General features: G+C 38.1%; 1 protein-coding gene across 27 annotated transcripts in view; it reads right to left on the minus strand.

The window, feature by feature from the left end:
- DLG2 (discs large MAGUK scaffold protein 2) overlaps positions 1-16597 on the minus strand; it is a 2256157-nt gene that overhangs the window by 857017 nt on the left and 1382543 nt on the right. The gene's annotated exons all lie outside the window — the stretch shown is intronic.

Consider the following 16597-nt stretch of genomic DNA (forward strand, 5'->3'; position numbering starts at 1 on the left):
GAGAAAAATGAAGCTCAGAGAAAATGAGAACTAATATTGAAAACTGGCCTTCCTGACATCAAAATCCATTTTGTCCACATGATCCCAGGATCTAGGTGGCTCTATCTCAAGAGTCCTGCAGTGGTATGAAATCTTTATCCTATTATCATAGGCCACCAGACAAAGCAAAGACTACCCTGAAAGCAAGAGGTGCATTTGACAGCAATTTGATGAACGTAATTCTATATTTATGTTTTTAATTTTTAAACAATTTATTTATGTGAAAGACAGAATGACAGATAAAGAGGGAGAGACAGGGAAACAGCTCTTCCATCTGCTGGTTCATCCCCCAAATAGCTGCAATGGCTGGAGGTGGGCCAGGCTGAAGCCACAGCCTGGACCTCCATCCAGATCTCCACGTGGGTGGCAGGGGTTCAAGTACTTGGGACATCTTCCCAGGCATATTATCAGGGAGCTGGACTGGAAGTGGAGCAAGCAGGATTCATACTGGCACTCCAATATTGCAGTGTCACAAGTGGTGTCTTAATCCATGTTGCCACAACACTGGCCCCTATGTTTTTAATTTTGATGGCACATCTCCCGTGCTTCCTGTTTGATACTTATGACTCACAAAACAATCTGTGTCTTATATCCTTCAGTAGAATGAAAGTTTTCTGAGCATTACACCCAATTCTTATATCTCTCCAATTACCTCATATAGCTTTTATCAAGTTTATATATTGATTTGATTTGGGGCATTCATCCTTTTTCTTTTCTTCATATAGATTGTATTAATTATTATTATGCTATGGGGATAAATTTTATACATAAGCCCATTTCCTATGGAATGTCACTTACAACTTTTTTATGTTTATGTTGCTATGTCGCTATTCTTCATTTCTTATATGTAAGTTTGCTCTTTCTAATAAGACTTCATGGACTACAAAGTGAGAGGGATTGTGCATTTCTCTAGAATTCTCCACAGTACATGGATACACAGACTCAATAAATATTTAGATATTATTGACTAAATAAAGCTATAGGGGATAGATGATGGAATAAAATAAAGTAACATATCTTTGTGAGCTTTGAAGAGCATTTTTATGGTACCCAAAAATCACTTACGTCATCAATGAAACTGTTAACTACCTTTTTTGTTTAACTAGTCATTCTGACAACTAAATTCTGCATTTATAAATTAATAATTAGCAATTTATTTTTTTCATTTTTTTCTTTTGTACTTTATTGTCTAAAATTTCTATAATGATCTTTTTAGATTATTTAAGTATAGCTTTGCTTTTTAATTTTTATAAATATAAAGAGAATGGATTTGAAAGATTTCATTGATACAATTCTAAGATGATCATACTTCCCTCCCTTCCTCACTCCCTCCCTCAACCCCCCTTCTTTCCTTTCTTCTTATTTCCTTTCAATTTTTTCAATAACATAATTTCAATTTACCTTAAAACCACAATCTTAATGTACCATTAACCACAATGTTCAAAAAGTAAAAAATAGAAAGACCACTGTTCACAGGAGTATAGACAAGGGCTAAATTCAATAATCAAATCATAAAATGTCAGTTTCATTCTTATACTTTTTTGTATTCTATATTAACCACCACATATCAGAGAAAACATATTATATTTGTCTTTTTGGGACTGGCTTATTTCACTAAGCATAATGCTGTCCATTTGCATCCATTTTGTTGCAAAAGACAGGGTTTCATTTTTTTTAATGATTGAGTAGCATTCCAGTGCATATATATATATGATTGATCAAATTTGGTTTCTGATGATTTTGATGGCTCCCTCCAAGTTTTTTCTCCACACCCCGTATTGCTCTTCTATATATGCCCTCTGTCTTCATAGTAAGTATCCTCTTTAATTGGACCCCTATGTCAAACTGGTGACAGCAGATTCCAGTCTGCCTCTTCAATATGTTCATTTCCACTAAGTGGAGATTCATAACAAATCCGAATTAAAAAAAAAAGATAAAAGAAAAAAAAATAAAACTTCTTTTAATCAGAAACTTCAAGGCTTGTCTTCATGTAAATCTAGGCAGGGTTTTTTTAAAAACTATAAAGCATTAAGAAAATCCATCTTTTTTTGGTTGACCTAAACAATAAGAGCACTGGTTTGTGGTTATACTACAGTGTCTTCCATGTGGAAAAATACAGCTTATGACAAGAGGGAAGAACCAACCTAATCACAGAGAAGAAGCAACCAGAGAGGATATAGATAAAATTCATTAGATCAAGTTTTTTGTGAATTCCAGCTACTTACCTGTTCTTGGGTTTCACTGGACACCAAATATTCTTATGTTAATCATCAAGTCTGCTTATGCTCATAAAAGATAAACTTTCGTTGATTATCGCCTGGAGAATCTATCTAATTCTCAAATGTCCAAAATGGCCGAGCCTGTGGCAGGTTGGACTCCAGGAGCCAGTGATGCAATTCAGGTCTCCCACATTTTTGGTAGTAAGCATTTGAGCCATCACCTGCTGCCTCCCAGGTATATATTAGCAAGATGATGGAGTTAGGAGCTGCAGGTACTCCAATGTGGGATGTGGGACACCAGCATCTTAACCAGTGTCTTAACCTGTAGACTAATTGCCCAAACCAATTTAATTGATTCTGAAAATGTGGTTATTCCCTGATGTTTGTTCAGAGCCAGATCTGGGAAATGCCTGTCACACAAGTGGGCAGGTGGTCACCAAGTCAGTGAGGGCAAGGAAACTGCTTTCAGCAAGGTATTCTCAGGGGATTACAACAGCCAATCAGCCAAGGAATACTGTGTGTGAAGCTTACATCTGAAAAATGCAGACTAATCAGTGGGAAAGTCAAAAGGCTAAATGCAGGTCTCTATCTATACTTTCAGTAAGCACAGTAGAAAAGAAGAGAAACCCACTAGTGCATGCAGTGATGCAGATGAAACAAGAATTAGTGAACACTAACAGTGATGGCCTAGGAACTATTCTGGGATCAACTGACTTGAGACATGAAGTAGAAGGCGGGTAGTTGTCCACAGGTCACATTAACTCAGAGGCAATATATGCCAAATGATCTGCATTTTGTTCAGAGCCTTTGACTTCCCTCCACACCCAGAACATCATGTGAGTCAGCCTGCAGGAGGCACAACAAAGGAAAAGGCTAATGGCATAGGCATACCCAGGCTGACTGACTCAGTGGTTCTTTGTGTATGCTCCAGAGAAATTGTTTGGCAAATGCCTGATTAAAGACATACTGAAGGTTTTGTGAGAGAGGAAAACAGGAAAAATGAATACACTCTAGTGTCATAGGAGTTCCAAAGCTGGCCTCTTAGGGAACATTTAGTTCTACCCTTTGTTTTTATAAATATGCAAATGGAGACAGGGTGGCAGGACTGAGATCTCAGAATTATTCAATATCAAAATTGAGGCTAGGGTAATAATAAAATCAAGAACAATAATAAAATGTTAAGCCAATGCTGAGTGACTATATCATGTTCCAGGGAGTAAGATACTTTCAGATAAATCAATTCACTCGATTCTCACAATGCTCTAAGGGAAATATTATCATTAAAAGGAAGGAAGGAAGGATGGAAGGAGGGGATACATAGAAGGAGGGGGCCAAACTAGGTGACTTGCCTAAGACCACAAATCTAAGTGGTGCCACAAACAACTTTCAAACCCATGTGTTTCTAGCCCCAGAGCCCATGATGATAATCCCACTTTTCCTAACTTCTAAGTCTGTTACCAAAATTATTTATTTGAAAGGCAGAGTGACAGAGGGAGTAGGAGATCTGCTGGTTCACTCCACAGATGCCTGCAACAGTCAACGCTTGGCCAGATAGAAGCCAAGAGCTGGGAACTCCATGAGGTCTTCATTTGGTGGCAGGAGCCCAAGCACTTGGGTCATTATCTGCTGCCTTCCCAGATGCATCCCCAGCAGGCAGCTGGATTAGAAGCCAAGAGACAGGGTCTCAAACAACAGTCTCACATGGGACGTAGGGGTCCCAAGCAGCAGCTTAACCCAGTGCACTATAATGCCCGCTTCACTCCTATTTTTTTACCTGAACTTCTCCAAGCTACCAGACTGAAAAGGTAGTTATTTTCTGCCTGAAAAGCTGCTACTTTTTCTTTCACAGCCTGACAAGAAATTTCTCCTCGTACTGACTCAGATTCAATTCCCCAGTTCTCAGAGGGTTTCTAGGTCCCTTAATCTCTTGCAAACCCCCAATTAAAAATGGGACAATCCTATTTTCCAGTTAACCTATTTTTCAGAAAGTCGACTGGAAAAATAATACATGTGAAACAAAATAGAGCTCCATGAAAATAAGGTTATATTATTTATTACTGTGTTTTTTTTTTTCCTTTCCTGGGTATTCTTTTTCCCATGTTCCCCCTCCGAAAGACCAACCAAGTGAGTAAGGTTCAACCCAGTCCAGCTCCAGACCCTCACCAGCAGTACCACCAAGTGGCTTGACCCTGTCACCTGGTTTGCCTTTGCCCTGTGGTATCATAGTGCACGTTCCTCACAGGAAAGGAAACTGAGGCAAGAACAGCTTGTGGGGGGCAGGTGTTAAAGGGCAGTGGGTTAGAGATGCTGACATCCCATATTAGAGTGCCTGAGATCATGGTGTGCCTTCACTTCTGATCCAGTGTCCTGCTAATGTGCACCCTGGGAAGCAGCAGACGATGGCTTAAGTACCTGGGTCCCTGCTGACCACATGAGAGACCTGGATGGAGTACCTGCCTCATGGTTTTGGCCTGGCCCAGCCCTGGCTAGTGCAGGCATTTGAGGAATGAACTAGCAGATGAAAGATTCTCTCTCTCTTTCTGCCTTTCAAATAAATGAAAATAAGTAAGTATTTGAGATAATAAAAAAGGTCAGTGAGCAAATGACCCTCATGAGTGCCTGAGAGCTTGGCTAGCAGATGATTAACTGCAGCGTGATAGCTGCAGCAGGATGTCTCCAGGAAGAAATTCTGGAGGAAGCAATATTTTGGTCCTTCTCCCTAGCACTCAATACATGCATGGGTGGTTACCTACTTAGCTTACCACCATCCTAGCTTGGAAAATAGGAAGGGAAAAATCAAAGATTCCTGTTCTGGCCTGAACTCAATCCAATCTTTCTTGTCTGAACTCTCTCAGTAATAAAAAATAATACTATCTTCACTTTACAGATCAGAAAACTGATATTAAGTACCTTGTCCAAGGTTATCTAGCTGGGTATAGCAGGACCAAGAGTCAAATCTAGTAGTCTGGCTCAATATTGTGCAACTCACTCTTAACCAACACACAATATTTGCTTCTGTACCCTATTAAGATTTGATAAGTGTCCATAAGTCTTTCAGTCTAAAAAGTTTCTCTCGTGACACCTGAAAATCCACCGTTACTACTTCAACCCTTTGGATTGGAGTGCTACCATTTCCTTTTGATGTGCCTTTAAGACGTAAGGTAGCAAAATAGTTTTCAGAACATGGATATTAACCTAACTCATAGGCAGAGCTGGGCAGCTCTTTTCCCGTAGAGCAGAAAAGATGAAGCAGCCTGGAGAATGAGGTGCAGACAGCAGAGACAAAGGCACCAGAGGTTTTATATTATTTTATTTTATTTTATTTTACTTTGTAAGCTTTCTCCAGAATTAATCCCACTTGGATTGAGTGATGGAAATTATCTTAAATGTTAGTTAGGGACGCTTTCCTGACTTCCCTCCTATACCTGTGCCACATACCTCCTTGCACTTAGTCTCGAAAGCTGAAATAAATGGCTCACCAAAAGTAGGTCTGCAGATCAACATTGAAACCCAAACTGATAAATACAATAACCACCAATGTCGTGTTGAATCATTTATAATGGGTTCATACACATTTGATCATTTAACTCCCATAGGAAGGGGGAAAGTACTAATATTGATTGATGAAGCACCCACTGTGCCAGGCAAAATGGTAAGCTTTTTACTGGTGTTTTATTGTTTACTCCTTATAGAACCCCAGAGGGACTGGTGGAATTTTCCCTTGCCTATCAATATGAAAACAGAGGCTAAGAGTGAGTCAGTGAATTTCTCTAAAACAAGACAGCAAAAGGGAAGCAAAACTGGGATTCAAACCCAGGTCTTCTGACTCTTAAACCCTTTGCATTTCATTATAAGACAATAATACGTTAAATTCCACTGACTCACACCAAGATTTTATAAATCCAACTGCTGTATTATGCAAATGCTCTCTGAGGATCCCGCAAAAAATGGAGTCATTTGCTCAACTCTCAGATGTGGGCAAGTGAATGTGCCTCACACCACAATAACCAGACCTACTCAATTCATCATCTACTCCATTTGGTGCTATTCCTGGAAAAATACATGTGGATACCATCTGCTCCTTCTTGCTGAGCTACCAAAAAGTTACAGTCTTGCCAGTACATTTGTGTTTTCCAGATTCAGGTATCAGAATTCAGAGTAAGTGGTCAATAATGTGGTTCTATCTCTTCTGTAACAGTCGAATCAGAGCCTTTCACATAATGACTGATTAATAAGTAATTGCTACAGAGTTTCCTTCCCTCCTGCCCTTTTCTTCCACTAGACCAGGATCCTCCAATCACACAGCATGGTCCCGCCTACCACAATGTCTTTGCTTTCATTTCTTCCTTTTTTTCCACATCCTGAATCAGTTATGGCCCCCACCGTTACTTATCTAACCAAATTACACCCATCTTTCAAGGACAATCTGAAGCCTTAGATCCTCAATGGCAGCTTCTCTAATCAGCACTGTAGCACTCCATCTACCCATCCCATCCCTCAAATTTTAAAGCACTCACTTTTGTACCACTTCAGTTCACACTAAATTATAAATAAAGAAAAATATATGTGAAAACACAATACCTTGACATTCTTAATGAATATTTCTTTCTCTTTTATATTTCTTTCTCTTTCTCTTTGGTTGATGTGTGATACTTATATCTCATTGCTAAAATTTAATCTAGCTGTTCTGAAGGCAGGTCCTTATTTTATTTCTTCAACAGTCACCTCCACCTTCACTCCAGCAGTGCTTGACATACAACATAGACTCAAAGTGTGATTGCTAATTGATTTTTAAACCCATGAGACTTAAGCCACAGCAAGAAGAGAGAAGAATTTCTAGAGACTACAGGATTAGGTGAAATGGGTAGAAAGGGGTAATTGCATGCTGTTCTCTGGTGACAGGCTCTTGTACCACACTGCCTGTTGGTGTCCGTGTGTTAACATCTGGAATCTTTCATGCTATTCTGAATCATGACACGGAAATTAAGGAAAATTATAAGCAGAAAGACTCCTTTATGCTAACCATATGCTGGTACTTTATACTTACTCTTTTCTACTCCTCATTACAACTTTATGGATTACACACTGCAATTATGCTCAGTCCCTAGATAAAGTGAGTTGTGGACTGTAACATAGCTTATCCAAAGCAACCAGATTAATAAGCAGTGGAGCCAAGGCTCACTCCTCTTGATTCTAAAATCATTCTTGTTTTATCACAACACCATGTGGAACAGGAAAGATAGCTACTGGCAGTGTCACCTGTCCTTACTCAACATCCTGCTGTATGCACATTTTGGGAGATTTTAGAGAGGTAGGAGAAAGCATAAAATTTGGGGAAAAGCCAAGAACTCAAAGATCATGAAAAAGCAAAATGGCATCTATAGCATTTCTCACACTTTCCAGGTAAATGTGAAGACATAGCCCCAAAGACTCACTGAAAACTAGATATATATTTGACATTTCAATGAACTTTTGGGCTGGCATTGTGGTGTAGTGGGTAAAGATGCTGCCTGGAGTGCCGGCATCTCACATGGATGCCAGTTCAAGACCCAGCTGCTCCACTTCTGATTCAGCTCTTGCTATGGCCATGGAAAGCAGTAGAAGCTGGCCCAAGTCCTTGGGCTCCTGCACCTGCATGGGAGACCCAAAGAAGCTCCTGGCTCCTGGCTTTGGATTGGCCCATCCCCAGCTGTTTTGGCTATTTAGGGAATGAAGCAGCAGATGGATGATCTCTATCTGCCTCTGCCTTTCAAATAACTAAATATTTTAAAAAAATAATGAACTTTCTATATTTTACTCCACAACCATTTTAATATAAAAATAATGCTTTATGTTATTTCTAATGCAGTGATCTTGGCTTCCTAGGTAGTTCAAAGTCAGGCACTCTGTCTCCCTGGAGTTATCACACTCCAGTCAAGGAATTATGTCCCTAGGATCAAGAAGGCAGTACTGGGATTCAGCAGATTTCAGTTTTAGATCCAAGAAGTTAAAAAATGCAAGGCCTAAAGGCAGCTCACTGAGGCTCCCCATTTACTTCTGTATTTGAGGACTGAAGGGTAGGAGTGAAATGGATTCCACTCATTGTAGTAAATACCCTGCTGGGAGGTACTGGAGAAAAGGCAGAGACACTGTTCAACTCCTCCTTCTGGGAAATGATGCTCACTGCCTTTACCATTCAGACACAGAAAGTTAGAAGAAATGATATTAAGAAAGGTGCATGGCAGTGAAAGGCAAATGTTAAATTAGATAAAGAACAATTATGTAAACTGATCTCTAATGAATTGGCTAAAGGGTGAGGTCCTATGTGACCTGGACAACTCACTTCAAAATCCATTTGTGATATTCTTGCTCTAAGTTTATAGATTATATTTTGCTTGTCTTGTAAATCAGTTAATTTTTTGTCCTTTAGACATAGATTCAGCAAAAAAGAGTCCTCTTCTCCATTAAAGAGTTTAAAAAATTTGACTTGGAGCTAAAAATTATCTCTAAGCTCTTCCTTCCATTTTTGCTTTTCTCTATTATCTATAAGCCTTAACTCCAGAAAAACATTCTCTCCACATTTATTTTCCCTCTGCTAATAATAATTTGATACTAGGTCATACTCAAAAGTTTGAAACATAATAAATGAAACCTGGAGAAAGCCTTAAAGTATTTAATATCTAGAATAATTCTTATGTCTGAGAGGAAATGTTAGGAATAGAGTTGGTTTACTGATTAACCATTGGTGTTCACACTCATTGTGGGTCTGGAAGATATTTCTTTTTTTTTTTTTTTAATTTTTTGACAGGCAGAGTGGACAGTGAGAGAGAGAGACAGAGAGAAAGGTCTTCCTTTGCCGTTGGTTCACCCTCCAATGGCCACCGCAGCCGGCACGCTGCGGCCGGCGCACCGCGCTGATCCGATGGCAGGAGCCAGGTGCTTTTGCTGGTCTCCCATGGGGTGCAGGGCCCAAGCACCTGGCCCATCCTCCACTGCACTCCCTGGCCACAGCAGAGGGCTGGCCTGGAAGAGGGGCAACCGGGACAGAATCCAGTGCCCCAACTGGGACTAGAACCCGGTGTGCCGGCGCCGCTAGGGGGAGGATTAGCCTAGTGAGCGGCGCCGGCTGGAAGATATTTCAAGACTTGCCTCTGAAAGATGGCACTTGGGTTGAATTTCAAGAGGAATAGGTAGAAAACATTTTAGTACTATTGCCCTTTTTTTTTTTTTAAATTTTTGTGGCAATAAGTCTAATAATCTCCACTTTACCTATCTTTCTTCAAAATTAGTGCTGTTTTTAAAATAATTCCCAATGAGGAAAAACATGCAGAAAGAATAGATGGAAAGAAGACATGAATGGGGAGCAGAAAAGTAAAGGCTCACCAAATACTGCTGGCTTTGCTGGTGCCAAAGAACTATTCCACAGATGTGTTTGTACATTGTCATCACATAGGCAATGAACTCTTTGTTCCACAAGCCAAGTGCCTACAAATCTTTGGGTCTGAAATGCCAACCAGTTCCTAGCTCCACAGCTGTCTTCACTTCCCGGAGTGGTGATATGTATGATACTTTTGGTTTCTCTGTTTTCCGGTGACTTTTTTACTCAGTTATTCTTTAAAGCAAAGATCCCTCTTACAAAATTTATCTCCTACTAGGCTTGACATAGCACTGTAACTGTGTGCTTCAGTTCAGGATAGGAGAATCTTATCTGCTGTGTGAATTAAAGCAGGGACAGGAAAACAGCCAGAGAAAAATGTGCAAGGAAGAGAAAGAAGCATGGAACTCGTTTTGTGTGGCATGCAGACTCTGTTACAAGCGGGAGTGAAACAATGGTCCCTAAGCAGAGGTGCTTCCTCTCTGTGCTCTCTGAGTCCTCAAGGAACCGCAACTGAGACACACTGGACCTTCATTTGTTTTATGAAGGTTTTCTCCAACCAGCAAGAAAGGAGATGATATTCTCCTCATGGATATAATATTTGCAATTTTGCATCTTATGATTCCTCCTCCTCCATGCTTACCTGATGAGAACATTTGTACCTTATACTTTTGTGTTGTAGAATTCCTATCCCCGTACATGTAGTCAGCAAATGAGCTTCTAGGGCTAGCTGTGGCTTTGTGAAACTTGATCAGATCACTTAATTTTGTAAATTATTTTTTAGGTTATATCCAATTATAAATAAGTAGTATATGATACCTAATTTTAATACTAACCTAATTTTGAAAATTATGAATTAGTTATAAAAAGTTTAGAATTTGGGTTAACTGACCAGGATTTAAGAAATTTTCCTTCACTTCTATGATGATCCGAATTGATTAGTTTAGCCTTGATAAAACTTTTTGTTCATGTGCACATGGAGACTGTATATCATTATTTAGTCAATCACATGTGCTTTTTTAAGAAGCAAAACATAGTTAAAAAAGCATACATGAAAATAGAATGCAGTGTTTGAAACTACCCATTTGGGATAATATTAGCAACATTAATAATAATAACGATAATAATAATAATAATAATAATAATCGTGACTTTCTTGGTTAGGAGTTGTGCTTAGAGTTTAAATCACATTATCTCATTAAACCTCAAAAAGACCCTAAGCTATCTGTATAATATCTAATTTCACATAAGGTGAAACTGAGGCTCAGATAATTAAATTATTTACTCAGATAAACAAGTGGTAAAGGAACCGGCCTAGGTCTTTCAAGTAGCTGAAACTCTGAATGACACAAAACATTCACTAGACTGAGATCATAGTCCTAGGAGCTTATGTCTTACTACTGAGCCACTTTTGATCTGGCCATCTGAACCTTCAGAACTTTGATTTTTCACATAAACACTATTGGGAAAATGAAATTTTCTTGCCTACCTGCAAATTGTGATGAAAGTTATCTAGTTTATGCTTCTTTGAAAATTGTAACAAGAAAAGTAAATGTGAAGAGGCAGTAGTCGTAGTCACAGCAGCAGCAACAGTAAGAGCACTGATAGAGTATATTATTTGGTCTCTATTTAAGGGAAAAATTAGATGTTCCATTGTTACTAAGTATCTTCTGGATAAGTGAAAATATCTAAATGAAGACTGAAATAGTATAGCATGTCTCAGCTCATTAAAGGTTTTGATGTGTGTATTTGAATTTTTTTTGCTATTGGAGGAAAAATGTTATCATTAACTCTAAACTATTGTCTTTGTTCTATAATAAGTTCAGGGTCCTATTTTTGTAATTTCTCAGGGTGGGAAGCAGCTGGGATTGGCAGAGTGTGGTCTTTACTTTATTGTACAATAACAAACACTCATATCTCATTTTGATGAGCCAACAAAACATTTTACAAGGAGCAATACTGTAATGCAGAGAACACATCCTGCACCTGCAATTAATTTCTCATGGACTCCAAATGTGTATGCACAGGAATCACAAGACCAGAAGCCAAAGAAAATGCAATTACACAAGAGAGGAAGATAAAAAGATAGCATGCTCTTCCTTTTTGTCCAAAAACAAAAGTAACAATTTTATTTTACCAGCAATCTGCAAATATTTGTGCAGTCTCAAGCTGTTGCAATTATCCAGGTCACTTCTGGTGTAGTTTTTTTCCCCTTTTAATTGAACATCTCCATATATTAAGTGTCATCATAATTCCTATACTAATAGAAATTCCAATTATAGCCTTGTTCACATTCTTTAGAAGGAAATAGACTAAAAATTGGGGTATTACTAGACAGAAATACAAAGTGAGGTTAAGAGGAATGAAATAGAGAAATGAATCCAACATGATTGAGGTTGATGAGTGAAGTAATATTTAGAATCCAAAAAGGATAAAACATACTTGGAACACCATGAACTAGGACTGAAAGTCATTACTGAACAAATCCTATTTAGAGCTGACCTAAGCTTATGATGGTTCAAACTAGATATCCGGGAACCAGAGGCAGAATCAGTGGAAGTAATGCTGGAGAGGAGGTGACTGATTTTAAGAACATGTTTAACAGCTCATGTAAATGTATTTAGCAAGCATTAAGTTTAAGGCATTGTACTTGGTACTGCAGAAACTGGGAAGAGGAGAAGCACATGGTCCCACCGCATATGGCATTGACAGTGTCACATGGAAATACGAGAAACCTGCCCAACGCTTACAATACAAAGCAAAGAAATTGCCCTGGAGAAATAGGAGTGAAGCACCATGATGGATGTGAAGGACAAAAGCAGGCAGAATTAGTGTGAGGCCAGAGTTCTCCTGTTCTTGTTGGATATATGAATTTAAACAAAGTGCTTGAGACTCCTAAGCCTTTAAAATGGATATAATGGTAATGGGGTTATTTCACATTGCATTTGTGATGATAAAATAAAGTGTAGATCAAAGGGATCTGTAAGTTTGCTATTCTTATTTTCAGCAGGGAATGTTACTCAGGGTTGGAGGCAAAAGAGAAAAGGCATACCACGGAAGCCTTGTAGAAGTGGGATGTGAGTTCAGTCAAAGGGCAGAATCTCCCCCTGAAGCCCAATGTGCTCAACTAATTCACTTGTCTTCTCTCCAGTTCTCTTTGGCCTTTTCTTACAAGGCTGTATAATATCCCTACACCACAGTAATCAACTGGTCCCTATCTTACTTAAGATTCTCTGGTGGGAGAAACACAAAGCTACTTGGAATAGCTGAAGCAAAATCTAGAATGTGTTCTTGGGCTTAAAGGGATAGGCCACCTCACCACTGGGTGTTTTAGGGACTCAGGAAGCCATGGCACAGCCTTTGCCAGGTCCCTTCAGACTCACTTCTCTCAGTGTCTTTCTTTAGAACCATGTGGTTTCTCATTTAATTTGTGCCTTCTACATTTCTTTTACATTTGTGCACAAACTTTCTCTGTTTCTCTATGGGAAAATCATCAGGTCTCAGCACATTCAGTTGTCAACCTGTGGGCCAGTGCCACAATTACCATGAGTAATGAAGTCAGTTATGTGAAAGTCATCTATTTCTCCACTGGAGATTCTTTCCTAAGGCTCCACTGCCTTCAACTGGGAGCCTTAATTATTCAAGGCTCTTTCACTGATGTACCTGCAGGATTCCTGATCTCAAATGAATTATCCAACTCTCATCCTCATTGTTACATATTTTGCTTTTTCTCTAATGATCAAAGAGATAGGTCAGAACTTGGGAGCATTGACAATGTGTCCACTCCATGCTTCTCTTTCATGACTTACTGCCTTTGGACCAGCTCTCTCACCCTCTCACCTCCCTCAACAGGTAAATCCCTATTTTAAAATCATCTTGATATTGTTCTCCTTTCAGTCTTCCAGGCACATCCTTCCCTTCCATTGCATTCAAATGGATCATTCCATCTTTGCTGCATTTACTATAGTTTGCATATCCCTTAATTACTGCTCCTAGCAGATTGTGTTGCAGCTACCTTGATTTCAATGGTTTTATTCTTATCCTACTGAGTTGGTTAAGAGAATGAACTTTGAGGTCAGATACTGAACTCCAGGCAGATCCTTTCCAGTTATTAGCTATGTGATTCTGGGAAGGTGCTTTACCTCTTCAAATTTTGTTTGTAAAATGGAGATGATAATACCTATATCAAAGAGCTGTTGACAGAATTCAGTGAGACAATACATGTCAAAGGCGTAGAACAGGATATGGCATAAAATATGGCGTTTAATAAATATTGACTGACTAGGTGAACAAATGGAAAAAGAAGCTATGTTTACACAATTCATAAGTGCATTTCTTGTTCCTTCCCCTTGGGATCTCCTCTTCCATCCTCATTGTATGTCAAAATACTATTTTACCTCAAAATCCAGCTGAGATAAACTTTCATAAAGATCTCACACTCTGTGAATTCTTGTGGTAAAACATAAATACTTATGGCCTTTACCACTTTGTATCTGGTATTAAAATGAGTTGTGTGTTCATTGGAAAATTCCAGTGGATGGAATTCCAATCAAGGATCTTCCTGATTTACCTATTTTTTCTGCATGACGTTCACAGTAGGCTCAAAAACCTTTTTCTCCTGAAATGAATGAATACTAATGCAACCATTGTTTGCATGACATAAGTTCAGAGTTCAGCAGTAATATAGGCAGGAAAAAAAACTCACTGAGGACCCCAACATGGGTGTCTTTACCAAATGCAAATACAATAACTAGCAACATAAGAAAAATCAACCTGTACATTGCAACAGGAGAAAGTATGGCACCATTTGGTCAAGGGGCAACGCAGTCTCCCTTCCAAAGAGATAGAGTCACAAAGAAGTTGTTAGTACATCTGTAGTCCTTTATCCCATGCCTAGAATAGTAGTTGGCACATAGTAAGGACTCCATAAAATGCAAGTCAACAAGATAAACAGAGTGAATAAAAAATACAAGACTATTTCTATTCAAAAACCTTATTAGAGATGCTGTTTTTGCAAGCATATCCATTCACTTTTAAAAAATAACAAGCCCCTTGATTTATCTGATACCCAAAGATACCGTCTATAGGATTCCCATTTGGCTGCAGGGGTAGAACCAATTTACAGAAGTTTATGAAAGACCTTCTTATCATTCATGCATTCAATAATTATTTAGGATTTCACCTTGGCAAGACCTTTATTCTAAAAGATGTGAGAAATTTTGTGCTGCTCTTTTGTCCTTGGAGCTCTTGGGTCCACAGATGAACCTGGTTGAGACTCTAAATTTCATTTCCAATTTATCACTACAGGACATGGCATGACTTGTGAAATAAAACCTTGCAAAAAACTTTGAACGACTTAACACTTTGGCTTTTTTCTTCTTTGCAGACTATTTTAGGCAGCATTATCCAGGTATCAGCTGCTTTAAGTTTCGTCTAACCAACGTGAATTTTAGGCTACACAGGGAGGTTCTCTGGGAACAGACTGTATCAGGACTTGAAATTTATGTCAGATTTATTATTGGCCCACATAATTGCACTGACTGAGAAACTATTTGTGATCTACAGTTTATTGTATGTGTAAGAGATGAACCAGACCATCTAGGTGGCTCTTCATTCTAATCGTATGTTCAGAAAACACATATCAGTCTGCTTGTAAACTTTTCAGGTCATTTTTTTCCAAGATCAACTATTCTTCTACATAATGACATATATATTTTTATACTTCCTACACATTGTTTATTTTTCTTTTTCTTTTTTTTAACGATAGTAGGTAATTTTAACATGGGAGAATTTATTTATTTTTTTAAACTTTTATTTAATGAATATAAATTTCCAAAGTACAGCTTATGGATTACAATGGCTTCCCCCCCATAACGTCCCTCCCATCTGCATTTTTCAATATTTGACTGTGAGGTATTAGGGTTTTTTTTTAAGGTAGGGCCTTGATTGAATCATATATAGTTCAATTTCTTTAATATAATAGAATAAGATTATAGAACATGTATATTTTTAGAATTTAAACAATGAAGGGTATCATAAGGCAGAAATGTCAAATATGCCTATATCTCTGTGTATAAATTTGTGTATGTTTATCAAAGATATATCATGGAGTTAAAATGTACAGAATAGGAGCAGGTGTTGCTGCAGAAAGATTGCCATTTGGGATGCTCTTGTCCCGTGTTGGAGTGTCAAGTCCCAGCTCCTGTTCTTAACAGTCCAGCTTCTTCCTTGGAAAAATTATGTATTTTTAATGGCATTAATAGTCAAAATTAGTGATCAGTTAGAAAAAGTGGATCATCTAGAAGAACTTCAAATATAGCAATTCTTGGCAACATTTAGGGTGATTCCCAAGTTATGGAGGAAAGATATGATATCTAACTCGAATCACTTGAAAACACTTGAACTTCAAGGAATATTTACTCCAGCTATTGTTAGAAGTATATGTCTTGAGATTGTAATATTAGAAATAATATTTCTCTAGAAGGGATTCAAAATAATTTTTAAGAAGGTATTCTCATTCCTCATTGGCTATTAATACTTCAAAATATAACCTATTAAAATAATCAAACATCTTCTTATTCTTCCTCCAAGTCCTACTTTTCCATCAGTCTATCAAATATAACCAAACTATCTTCTCTAATTGGGCAAATTATAAGCACAGATATAATTTCTGCAATACAAAAAACAATGACACTGACACACTCATTAATTCACTCTGAATGTCTCTATACTTTTATAACACATGTTTATAAATATATACATATTGCATCATTACTTTTGAGAAGAAATAATTACATTTCTCAGGAGAAGTTTTATGATGGATTTTAATTTACTTGAATAAGTAAATCACAGAAATTTGATAATTAATTGTTTGCTCCTCGATCTATACATATCAAATCCAATTGAAAAGTACATTCACGCAATTCTAAGTAGTTTGAGGAGAAGCAGCCAGGACATATACATTGAAGTTTATTTCAAATATCAA

This window comes from Oryctolagus cuniculus, chromosome 1 (genome assembly GCF_964237555.1).
Source record: "Oryctolagus cuniculus chromosome 1, mOryCun1.1, whole genome shotgun sequence".
Taxonomy (NCBI): Eukaryota; Metazoa; Chordata; class Mammalia; order Lagomorpha; family Leporidae; genus Oryctolagus; species Oryctolagus cuniculus.